Genomic DNA, 13,588 nt, shown 5'->3' on the forward strand with positions numbered 1-13,588 from the left:
TAGAGAATTGATGGTTACCAGAGGGAGGTGGGTGGGAGGATGGATGAAATAGATAAAAGGGATTAAGAGCACATTTAATCAAGATGAGCACTGAGTAGTAGAACTACTGAATTATTTTACTGTATACCTGAAACTAATAAAACACAGTATAATTAACATGCTACTGGAATTAAGATAAAATAAATAAAAGACATTTGTATTGGCCAAACCACCAAGACTGCACAATATGGTAGAAGGATAAGGTCCTTCCGTGAAATTCAAGAACCCTGGGCTGGAAAAAAGGCAGCTGTCTTGGATAATTAGTACAGAATTGATGGTTAGAATGGAAGGAAAAAGGGCCCATGTTCCCATCTACAGTAGGATATTTCCTTATTCTCTGGACTCCTCTTTCCCACATATTGAAGAATTCACTTTTAAAAAGGGTCACAACTTTAGGCATACAAACATGCTCCTCCCCCAATCCCCCCAAAAAACAAGCCCAAAAAACCAACCAACCAACCTAATCCCGTCTCTTTGTACTTAGCTCATTTTTATCCCTCCCCTCTTTTGAGCAAAATTTCTTAAATTACTGTCCATAGCTACTATCTCCAGCACTATATACCACTTTCTCTGTTTAGAGTGATCAAATGATCAACTATTTCACATCTAAAGAGCACAGAGGATAATGTGAAGAAAATAACCATATACCAAATTTTCCAGGAAAAGAAAATAATAAAAACACTGGGAAAGTCCCATTTATTCCTTTGATCATTTCACTAAATACACACACACACACACACACGTACACACACACACACACACACGTACACAGCTACGAACTGTACTGAATTCGGCATGTGTCATTCTTCTGCATGTATTTACTGCCATCTCATGTGTATGATACCAAAATAAGACAATAGGATTTTTAAATTTTGGAAATTTTTTACAGGATCTTGCTGAATAGATCATTCTTCAATTTGCTTTTATTTCAATGTTATGCTTTGAAATTTATCCACATTGATACGTGCAATCATATAGCTTCTATAAATTCAGTGTAAATTCATTTTCTCTCTGGTATATTCACTTCATGAATATTAGACACGTAATTCAACATTCTCTTTTAAAGGTCATTTAAATCATATTTGTACATACGTACACATATATATGTATATACTTACATATGCATATTGCATCTACATTTTTATATATGCAAGTAAAGCTATGAGCTTTTTGGCATCTTGTACATAATTTTTCATGGAGTTGTTTAGAAATTGAATATTCATGTCTTTCATCAACTCTAGAAAAGCTTCATGCATTATCTCTTTGAATCACACTTGCCGTTCTGCAACTTTATTAAATTTGTGCTTATCTTTTATCCTCACATTTCAACTTACTACGTCTCTATCATCCAGTTTACTCACTTCTCAGCTGTGTGTACTATCTAACCTCCTGTTTAATCCAGCCACTGCATTTGAAAGAATCTAGATGTAATTTTTTTTTTACTTTTTAAATGTAAATTTCTCATTTCTCTTTGTTTCTGCTTAAATCTGCCATGTCTTTTTTTTTTTTTTTTGATCTGGTATGTTCCTAATGTGCTTATTTTCCCTTTTCTTTCATTGATAATGCAAATATACTCAGAGTCCACAGGTGTTAACTCAATGACTGCAAATAGGAGGTTGTTTCTGCTGTTGGTTCTTTTGCTGAACCCTGCTCCCGGAAACTTTTCTTCTCATGTGATTTGAATTAAACTGTGAAAGCATCTTAGTGTGTGTTCTTCTACAGTATTTTATTTTTGTTTTGTCAGGTGTCCTAGGTTATTTTAAACCCAACACACTCATTAATTTTTTAGCTTCAAGTTTCCTGCAAAACACAGAAACTGCATATTTGAACGTGAAATTGAAAGCAAGTCTCTTGTTACCAATTCTTAGGTGTGATTTTTATCCTTTCCAGCAATCAGATGAAGACAGACAAGATTTTGTATTGTCTCTTTGACAGTGACCAGAATTAGTTCCAATTATATTTCTTCACTGAAATTGTAGCCCTTCAATAAAACTGGCTGAGAGAATTTCAGGAAAACCTTCATGCTTTACATCAAGTTCAACACCTTGTCTTTTCCCCTTCCCCCTATATGATAATTAAAGAAGGTCTATCTGATATTGACACTGGCAGTGCTCCCAGGACAGCTAAAGCCAGAGAGACTTCTCACCATTATGGCTTTTCATCTCATCTTCATTGTTGGCCCAGAGGAATTTCTTTTATTTTCTAGCTAGTTCATCTATATCTTTAAAATAATATTCATTTTATATTATCCATCACTTTTTAAAATAAGTTTTATAGATTGCTTTTCCATGTTAATGTTATAAGATCTTTCTACTATGAAATGTAATTGAATATATAAGGATAAGTAGAAATAGTCATTAAAAAACCCTGTTCAACTTTTTATATCATATACTAATTTTGTTTAAATTGTTTTTAAACAAACATAGCATGTACTAGTCTTTAAAAATTGTTTCAGGGGCGCCTGGGTGGCTCAGTCATTAAGTGTCTGCCTTCGGCTCAGGGCGTGATCCTGGCATTGTGGGATCGAGCCCCACATCGGGCTCCTCTGCTGGGAGCCTGCTTCTTCCTCTCCCACTCCCCCTGCTTGTGTTCCCTCTTTCTCTGGCTGTCTCTCTGTCAAATAAATAAATCTTAAAAAAAAATAAAAATAAAAAAAAATAAAAATAAAAAAATAAAAATAAAAATTGTTTCAGTTGTGAGTTGCTGTAATTGCAATACTCAAATCTGTTACGGATACTGAAAACATACATAAAATATTATTGATATTCTTGGCAATTAAATGAATACATGAAGAAAAAGAATTTTTATTTAGTTGGATGTGGGAGTAAGATAATGTGATTTTATGCAAATAAAGAAACCTTCAAAGAATTTCTGAAGAATATATGAAAAATAAATCATTACCCAAAGCTAAAGAATATTGTTTAATAAAGGTACTGCTCCTAAATGCTATAGCCAAAGGGACACACAAGAAATGATAGAATGATGAAGAATGGGAAAGCACAATAAGCCAAATATTTTAAAACAAACAAAAACTTGTTGTAAGACTTTATCACCAAGCTCTACATGAACCTAGAGCAAGTAACTAAATCATTTTGATAATCAGATTCCTTAACTGTCATAATCCCATGGTCCTATCGTAAGTACTGGGCATTGCATTATATATTTTCCCTTGAAAGAACAGCCATAAACTGGCCTTAAGGTGAGGAGTAGCAATTCCACCAGAGTTAATGAGATTATCATCCCACAGAAATGCCAAATTACTTATGGTAACTTACCAGTATTGATTTTTAAAGAAATAAAAGTCAACATATTCTCAAATGATAAAGGTTAGATCTATACTTATTTTCATAATAGTTATAATACCTAAAATTTTACCTCAAATCCCAATACTTTATATATCCCAAATTTGGCCAAAGAAACGGGGAGCTGGATTCTGCTTCACCAATTATTTTGACCATAACATTTCACCTCAATTAAATATTCATTTTTCCTCTTGCACATTAGTTAGTAGCCATGCAGTGCTATCAAAAACCAAACCAAAACCAAAACAAAAACAAAAAAACATGATCACAACCATATGACATTCAGCAATAGCTGTTTATGACCTCCTGGAGCTCTGTCCTCATATCTGGACTTGAGTGAGCAACTTACCTTTCATTCAAATGTATTTCATCAATGTTTTTGAAAAGTTGAGACAATGGGACTGTGAGTCCAGAGAGACCAAAATGGCCAAAGACTGCAGAACAGGCTACCCAAGAGCTGCAACAGGAAGAATTCTAAGGATCTACTGAGAATTTCTTCAAGTATACAACAAACTGATGAAGAGTGCATGCAGGGGAAGAAAATGTGTGAGGTCAGAAAAAGCAGCAAGCGAGATTAGGTGTTACAATGCTTAGTGCTCACACTGACTTTGGAATAACACCTGTTCCCACTGACCATGTTGAAAATTGAGAATTCACAAGGTGCTGGGTTCAGACACAAGGACAGTTTTGCTCCAAGTATGGGGAATAATCAGTCCTGGACTAAACACAACTTCCACCTAAGACATCTTAAACACCAGACCTCAAATGACTCACATTGTTTCCAAGAAATTTAATAAGTGTCCCAGAACAAATCTCAAGGTATTTATATGGACACAAAGTTTCCAGAATCCAACAATATAAAACTTACAATGTTTGGAATCCAGTCAAGTATTACCAGACATGCAAAGAAACAAGAAATGACCCATATTGAGAGTGAGGAGGGAAATCAGTCAAAACAGACTGACACGGATGTTAGAATTACCAACTAAGGCCATTAAAACACTAACTGTATTTCACATGGTTAACAAATTGAGACATGAAAGAAATAAAAAGATAAAAACTGTAATATAGGAGATGGTAAATATACTGGATAGGATTAAAGGCAAATTAGGTAAAGGAAAAGATAGTTGAACCTGAAGATATAGCAATATGAACTATCCAAATAAAACAGAAAATAATTTTTTTTAAATGAACAAAGCACCATCAATCAGTGGCAACTTCAAATGGTCCACTATATAAGCAACTGGAGACCCCCAAAGGGGAGCAGTAAGAGAAAACAAAAAAACAAAAAACAAACAAAAAAGCTGGAGGAAACGGCTGAAAACTTTTCAAATATGATCAACTATACACCTACAGACCCATGAATCTCAATAAATGCAAAAACAAGATGATTGAAACTGCAGATAATCACACAATAATCAAATTGCTCAAAATCAATGATAAAAAGAATATCTTAAGTCATATTTTAAAAACACACGAGGTAGGTAGTGTCTAAAAAAAAAATCCCTACGTTCCAGGGCTTATGATATATGAGCCTTTATATGTAGCCTTCATACAATGACTTGCTTCTGTCAAATACCTGGCCTCTCTTTTAGACGCACTTCAATACATGCCACTGGCTCTAAGCATGAATATGGTCATCTTGTCACCCATGCTGATCCACAAGAGAAATATACCAGGTTTCTCCAATCAAGAAAGGGACTGGCCTATGATCACTTTTTTTTTTTTTTTAGGAGTTTATTTATTTTAGAGAGAGAGTGCATGTGAGCAGGGAGAGGAAAAGGGAGAGAATCTCCAGCAGATTCCGTGCTGAGTACAGAGCCCAACATTGGGCTGGATCCCACGATCCTGTAATCATAACGTGAGCCAAAACCAAGAGGCAGATGTTTAACTGACTGAGTCACCCAGGCGCCCCTAATGATCATCCTTAAGACTATTTCTGCACTGATGCAAAGCAATAACAAAACTTGCATTTGCCTAGTGTGTCTTTCATTCAGGATGATAGCCATAGGGAGAAAGGAAAACACAGATAATTAGCTTTTACAGTAACTTGGTCAAAGTCACTCCTATTCACATAATAGACTAAGCAAATCCCTTGAAGATTATTTTTCTTAAAGCCATCCATTGCCATTAAGATGTCTCCAATCTCCCAGGAATAGCTACATGCTTTACAAAATGTTCTCCATAATCCATACTGTGCATTAAATAATTATAAACACTAATAAATTAACACACTAGCTGTCTTACACCTTTGTCTGCTATTTAAATATGCACTGCATTTAATGACTCTCAGAGAATAATAACAGAATAAAACAACAGTCATTACCCTCTGTCCTTGGATATACTAGAAAAAATACTTAATAATCATATGAAATTGTACTGGGGTGTGTGCATGTATGTTTGATATCAACTATTAACTTCATCTGATAATGTAATTTTGTAAAACTAACCTTGTTCATGTACTCTCTATCCTCAAAGCTATATGTACCTCAGTTTGAAAATTTACTTTTATAAAGTTTGCCAGTATCCTAAAGTAATATCCAATATACAAAGAATTTCCAAGTAAAACAAATTCAATTTAATGACTTACTATAGTATCAATATTCTATTTCATATATTATACTCTTACAGGAGTTCCTGTATCTTTACATCTCATAAATTGGCAATATTACTATCTCTTACCCAAAACTTCAGTTATGTTTGTATGAATTCTTGTGCAACACAATTACTAAAAGATCTCCCAAGATGAGTTTGGGGGAAATACTCAAAAGCATCTCGGAGAAACGGAACAAATACTTTGTGCGTTTGTTCTTACGAGGTCAAAATCCAGCGTGTGAAAATGGTATCACGTTAGTTTTCTTCAAGGTCATGATTAGAACATCAAAGTCTGTGGAAAAACAGCAACATATGCATTTCCTATGAAGTGTCATCAATAATGGGTCCATCTATCACATGGCTCATAAGATTAGCAAGGATTGCTGCAGAGTTACTACCCGTTTGATAAAAAAGAAATATTTACTGAAATGGAATGTATGATGATCCCATATCATGTTGCTAAATCAGGCAAGCATAAGTAAATGAACCCTCTAGACAGAAAAGACAACATTTTAACAGTTACAGGATGATATAATCCCAGAGAAATATGAATTCATGTTACAGGAAGGAAACCTAGTGCCGTGTTCTCATTCTAGGGAAAACACTCTCTATGCAGGGGATGTCAGGTCACTTCCCAAAGTCACACGGCTAGTCGGGGGGGACATAACCCAAAAAAAGATGGTCAGCTCTTAAATTTCCAATTCACTATTCTTTCCACATTGTTAATATATTTTAGAAACTTCATTTTGAGGATAAAATTTAAAACCAAAACAAGAATAAAAACCTCCCACTCAGGGGCTTTGAGGTGAGACCCTTAGTTGAACGCAAAGGAAAAAAAAATCATTAGCCCAAGTGAGAAAAGGATAACCCTCCTCTTCCTGCTAAAATTTCTTCACATTTTGCTTTTGATCATTGCTAACAGAGCTCATTTGTACTGTTTCCTTTAATGTGCGTCTGCCTCATCCCATCTCTCCTCTAACTATGGAAGATTTTCAGGTTTTAAAATCAAGCCTTGAGCTAGTGAGGGCCAAGTAGACTGATAACTAAGCGGGATGCCTTATTAGCAGAGGCTGAAAATATTGAAAAAGCCCACAACATTCCAGCAAAGATTTCAGCATTCATTTCTTCTCCTAGTTACAAAGTTACTTCTACTTTGTGGCCTAAATTGCTCTCTTGCTAGCTACAGAATCTCCTCATTAGCATGAAGCTATAAAATATTAACAGAGAAATTATTCCTTCTTTGGAACGAGACACCTTGAACAATTTGCTCAATATATTTCCAATTTATACTTCCTGGTTCATTGAAGAAACTGTCTATCCAAATAGCATTGGAAAGAAGGCGGAGAATCAGCCATAGCAACATAAAAGAGCCAATAATCTGTTGAAGAATAGCCTGCATTTCATCATGACAAACATTTTTACTGAAACCCTTGATCATAAACTTACAAGGGCACAATTATTCCCAGAACAGTTGAAAGACTTGCTGAAATGTTTACAAGGGTTACACAATATTAACAGTCTTGACAGATGTTTATTTCTTTCCTCCTATTGAGTCGTCCAAATATATATTTGCATGTATAAATTACTCCAACTATTATGGAAATAAATAAGATACATCATGTTTGAAAATATGACATTTTATCTACCAAAAACACCAAATTCATGAGGAAATATTTAAAAAATAATTGGATGTGGGTTGTTCCTCCCAATTTTTTGCAGCTCCTGCCTTACACAGAGTAGAGGTGCAATGTTGGTCTCAATAAATATAAAATATACAAAGCAGAATTTTAAGAGAATAGATCAAAGTTCACTAAAGCATTAATTTAAATGTTCAAGGTCATTAGATTTCTTGAATGTTAACAAAATGTTCTGCTATAGGGGGCATCAATTATGGATAAATACACTCTTTAGCTTCAGATTTTTAATACAGAACAGAAATCTGGCCTGTAGCGTATACAAAAGTCTTATAAATGCAGCCTCCTGTGGGAGCAGAGTACCAAGGAGATTGCCAAGTTTGTTTTTGCGACGGATTGTATTTGAGGCTCTGATAAAGTACATTACGCTAGAAATTTTAATGAACATTATCAGAAATATATACTCTTCAGTTTCTGTTGTAAATGTGTACTACCCTGTTATCAAACAACACTAATCTCATCTCCAAACATAGCTGGCACTGCCCCTCCCTGACAGGTTCTCCTTTCTAGGTTCTCCTTTCTAGGAAAAGTGAAACAAATTCTCGGGATCTTTTCTCATTACTTAAACATCCACCCGACATTTTATGGAGAGTTTAAATCCTCTCGATTTCAAGATCACAACAGTTGCCATGTACTAGTCACGAGAGTCACCGCTAGACTTGATAGCCAAGGCAAGGCAGCCACACAGAAGACCAGAACCAGGACTAACACTTACCTACTCTTCTTCTTTCAAATCCAGCACAGCAAGATTTAAAAGAAATGCTTCAAAGGAATTTCACTGTGATTAAAAGTAAGCCATTATACACTACACAAACGACCTCCACAAATTCCTTTCTTAAAAAGTGTATCAGACATAAAATAAATCATAAACGTTATCAACCTTACCACTTCGTAGTTCAGGGGAGAGACCAGATGCCAAGAGTCAACACTTTCCGAGAGATACTCTTCAACTGAGTGCAGTTTAGTTCTTGAACATAAAACTCTCCCATCTACAAAAAGAGTTCAAAGCATTTACATTTTATATATATACACAGTACTAAAATACATATATATGCACCAATAATTACATAAAATGAATGAAATAACCCAAAATTTTTCTTAAATGTCTTTTCCTTGTAATATCCCAACCAGAATAATATTTATTAAAATTTACTTTTTGGGGGGAAAGAAATTGTTTTTTGTGGGTTTTGTAAGATTTGTTTATGAGAGAGTAAGCAAGAGAGCACAAGCATCGGGGATAGGAGCAGAGGGAGAGGGAGAGAGCAACTCAAGCAGACACCTCAATCTCAGTACCCTGAGATCAGGACATGAGCCAAAACTGAGCTGGATGCTTAACTGACTGAACCACCCAGGTGCCCCAAGAAATTGTTTTAAATATACTCTTTAGGAATTCTGAAAACTACAGGAGGGTATTCCTAAAATTAAAAAGTCAAGAAAAATTAGATCATTTAATGTTGTCTCTAGGATGCTGATTTCAAAGGATTACAATGAATTTTATAGAATCAGTCATGACTTTGTACAATGGGGTGCCTCTTTTCAGTTCAGGTGTGATACTTATGAATCATCCTAATGAAGGAGAAAGAACAAAATAAACTTATTATTTTAGGTCCAGGGAAGAGAGCTTTCAGGAAGGTACACATACCCACACACACGACAGAAAAAATTTGAGTGTGTGGAAGGTACAGTCTATCATTCCTGTATCTAAGAAGTCAAACAAGCCTCCAGCAGGTTTTCAGCATTTCAGAGACACAATGAGCTTCGAGCACTTTCAGATTCAAAGATGGAGAACTCAATAACAATTGGACTCAATTGAAAAATCTCCATCTCAGCATAGACAGTAATAGGACAAATACAAGAGGATCGACATCCCTGGGATAACTTTGAAAATAGAATCCCTTTGATTTAAACTAAAAGAGAGACCCCCTCACTGAGGAAGTGTTAGCCCCAACCTTCTGGTGAGAAGGAACTGGAAGTATACATAGAAAGTGGATGACTGATACTATTTAAGTCTATTGCTACTAAAGTTTTAGAAGAGTTTTCATTTCAAGGAGTTCAACTCTGTACAGTAAATCATTTTATCCTTATAATTTAAGTTTTAAAACATGTTTTTTTCCCCTTCATTCTCCCTCCCACACCCCTTCTTTCCCAGTAGATCCATTACTATATACCAAGTATTTCAACGTAGGTTTTATTGCTTAGAATATGCAAAATAAATAAAAGATTCTCTCACGGAACATTTATTTCTGGAAGTCACATCAACGGGCACACACTGCTACAGGCTATGTCAGTCATCAGGACTCCTGTTATTAGCCACAGTTGTGTGAATTGGGGGGTGGCAACTTCTTCAAAATGAGAGGTAAGACTCATCCCACATTTTGGGGATGCAAGAAAAGTGAGCGCATGCTTGGCTGTACTGGCTGCCCCTCAGAAGCCCCACAGAAGCGGCCATAAACTTGATTCCATCTACTTCCTCCACCCTATCATTTGCTCATCCTTGATCTATGAGAGAGAATAATCCCAATCTACAAAGGAAAGTTGTTGCATTAGTGATACTAAGTATCATCGCAGAGAGAGAATAAATGTCATTAACAACATGGAATTTTAAATGAAACATCCTCATCTCACATCCCTCTGCCACTCTAGCTCTATGCCCTCGAGGTTAAGAACAAGGCCATGGAATCAGCAATGTTCTCTTCCTACCCCCTCACCAACCGTCTGGGTGGCCTTGGTCCTATATTTCAACCCTATAAACCTGCACCTTATTTTTAAGATTTTTTTTTTTTTAATTTGACAGAGAGAAAGTACACACACAAGCAGGGGGAGCAGGAGAGGGAGAAGAGGCTCCTCACTGACCAGGGAGCCTGACGTGGGGCTAGATCCCAGGACCCTGGGATCATGACCTGAGCCAAAGGCAGAAACTTAACCTACTGGGCCATCCAGGTGCCCCAGACCTTATTGTCCTCAGTTATTAGAATACTCACCTCATAGATTTGTTGGCACGTTTCAAAGTAAAATATGCACACTAAGCTACATGCCCTTTCCTCAGTAAATAACGGCTAGCATTACTAAAATGGCCAGAATAATCTATGAATCTGTAATCTTGATAGAATTACACAAACTTCCATAGCCTGGAAAAATTCCAAGAGGACGTGTAAATGTAAAGAAAGATGCTGGAAGTGCATACAGTTATACGTCCCAAGGCAGACATCCAAAGCCACAATGGGGACTGAAGTCTCTGTTCCTCAAACAGTGACCCGCAGAACCCACTTCACTCCACAGGAGTATAGACGCGCCACAGGGACACCCCTTCATCTTTGGATGAAGAAACATAGTAACAGATTTTAAAAGGCATTTCAAGCCATTTGAAACTGAATTATTTCCTCCATTTGGCTAATAAGATGCACTGTCTTTTTAAATAAACTCTTTGTTCTGAGACAGTTTTAAAATTTGAGGGAAAAACGAAGATAAATATTACAGTAGTGTGTATATGCTGTATATCAAGAAAGATTATCTCCCTCTGTGACTATGGAGAGGAATGTTATTGTATTCCTTCTAGGCACTCTTTTTGTATTTATTAATGCTTAATAAAATATTAATCACAAGAGAAATAGAGGTTTGGGTTGGAAGAAGTTTTTGTGCACCACACTGGGCAGACTGGACTAATAATGCAAACACTTTGACATCACATTAATGAAGGCACCACTGTTGTGGGCTGAATTCTTGTTTTTACTGAACCAAGTGAGGGCTTTGTTCCAAAGAAATTGTGACTCCGGCAAGCCTATTTAAGCCCTGAGAAATTTCCTTCTATTAGCGCTGGTGACATCTTTCAAAGGGCACACTATTGCCAATTATATTTACCCATCATTTTAAGGCTAGAATTTTAAAGATAAATCCAATAACATTATTTCTTCTTAATCATTAGGCCTGTGCGTAGTTGACATAAGGTAATGCTTTGGGATATTATAGTTAGACTTTGTGAAGCGCAGATAATTGGAAGAGTGCATTTAGTATTTTTGTTTGCAATTTCAATTTGGCTTGGTAGGTAAGACTGCAGGTTTCAGAAGAGCCAGCTGCCTTGACTCAAATCTTGACCCTCCAACTTACTAGGTATGTGACCTAGGGCACGTTGTTTAATGTGTTTATATACTGATTTCTTTATAAGGGTGACAATATATTAGTACATAATACTATTTTGAGGCTAAATATATGTTAACTAGCTGTTGCTTCGTATTATTATTCATATAAATATTCAAAATAGATGACCTCCTTTGTGCCAGGAATTTTTCCAGGTTGGATAAAACATTGAACAAAATATACACAGATCACTGTTGTTATGAAGCTTATATTTTAATAGCGCAGATGGACAATAAACACTGAAAGTAAAACGATATGGCACTTAAAGAGGAAGGACTAACAAGAAAAAAAGCAGGGTAGGAAAGAGGAAATGTGGAAAGGTACTGAAGTTTTAGAAAGCCTGGCTATGGTAAGTATTCAACATCTGTCCTTGAGCTTCAAACTCACCCTTCTGTATGTTACTTGGTAATGCTGAAGCTACGACTTTGCAAACCACCTCCCTACTTAGCTAGCAGGCTCCTTGCAGGGCCCACCAAGCTTCCCTAGAAGGAAACTAAGATAAGAGAAGGAAGAATGGACTTTCTACTTCCTGTTCACTTCCTTCTTGTTTCCTGGTTCTACCAGTGTCCTTCCAGCCATGCTTTACTCCAGCAGGAGAGCATTCCAGCTGAAGCACTTAAAGCCAGTTTTTATTTTGTTTCCCCAGCATTTGCAGAACCAGTCTTATCACACTGCCATGTTCCCAGAAAACTACTTGCATGGGCCGGGTGGTGGCTTCTCCTCAGAGATGCTCTAAGCCTAGCTCCATGAATCCCTTTCTCTAATGACACCACCACCCGGTTAAGCAGCACTCTGCCCTTAACAATCTGGACCAAGCTTTGCAAGGCTTATCTTCTATGCTCCATGGTTTAATAATTCCAGTCTTTTCCCTTTCTTCTCCAACCCTAAGGATAGAAGCCCTTCTCTGAAGCTGCTACCTCTGTACTGCCTTACTGTTCCCACTGCACCATTTCCACTTACCTGGCTAACAAATCTATATACTTAGTTAGTATTTTAATTAATGATTCTCCTTATAAACATGACATGAATTTTCACTCTTGAATAGCATGACTGTGTGATGGACAGCAAAGGCTTCACTGAGTAAAGACGTGAAAGAAGTGAGAGAGTGAGCCACACAGATATAGAGGGAAAGCATGCTGGGCAAAGAAAACTGCAAGTGCAAAGGTCCTGAGATGAGCCCTACCTGGTATGTGTGAGGAATAACAAGAAAGCCTCTGCTTCTGAAGAATAAGCAAGGGTTGAAGACTAGAAGCTGAGATCTGAGAGATTACAGGGGCCAGATTATGGAATGCCTCATAAATAGGGGGACTATTACTGTTTGAACAGGACACTTCGGAAAATGGCTACTATTAATCAGTAGGTAGAGATAACAGGCATTAATTAGAATGTTCTGGCGTATTGATTTGAATGACCTTCCTTTGTGTAAGTCATTGTCAGGACCTTAGTTTTTATTTAAAGTGAGGTATGAAGCTATTTGATGATAGAGCTATAACTTGCTCTAACTTATATTTTAACTGCTTCCAAGGGGAGAATAAGTATGTATTTTCTACAACACAGTTATTTCTTAACTCAATACAAATTATTTAACTATAATCTATAATAAGTGTGACAAAACATACATGGGTTTTTTAGTAAATCTAATAGAAATAAAAACACAGCTATACCACTATATTTACCACGAAATCCAACTTATTGATAATTATCTAAGTTAATGTTAGCTTTGTTTTTTCTAATTTAAGGAAAATCATTAAGATTTTTCTAACTTTAGGGACGCCTGGGTGGCTCAGTCAGTTAAGCATCTACCTTCGGCTCAGGTCCTGGGAT

At 36.4% G+C, this 13,588-nt stretch overlaps 1 long non-coding RNA gene across 1 annotated transcript in view; it reads right to left on the reverse strand.

Annotated features, from left to right (window-relative positions):
* LOC103658403 overlaps positions 1-13,588 on the reverse strand; it is a 460,353-nt gene that overhangs the window by 239,677 nt on the left and 207,088 nt on the right. The window contains exon 4 of the long non-coding RNA XR_567151.2: positions 8,516-8,619. This is a non-coding gene — a long non-coding RNA (uncharacterized LOC103658403). The remainder of the gene's footprint in view (positions 1-8,515; positions 8,620-13,588) is intronic.

Source organism: Ursus maritimus, unplaced genomic scaffold (assembly GCF_017311325.1).
Source record: "Ursus maritimus isolate PB19 unplaced genomic scaffold, ASM1731132v1 scaffold_18, whole genome shotgun sequence".
Lineage (NCBI taxonomy): Eukaryota > Metazoa > Chordata > Mammalia > Carnivora > Ursidae > Ursus > Ursus maritimus.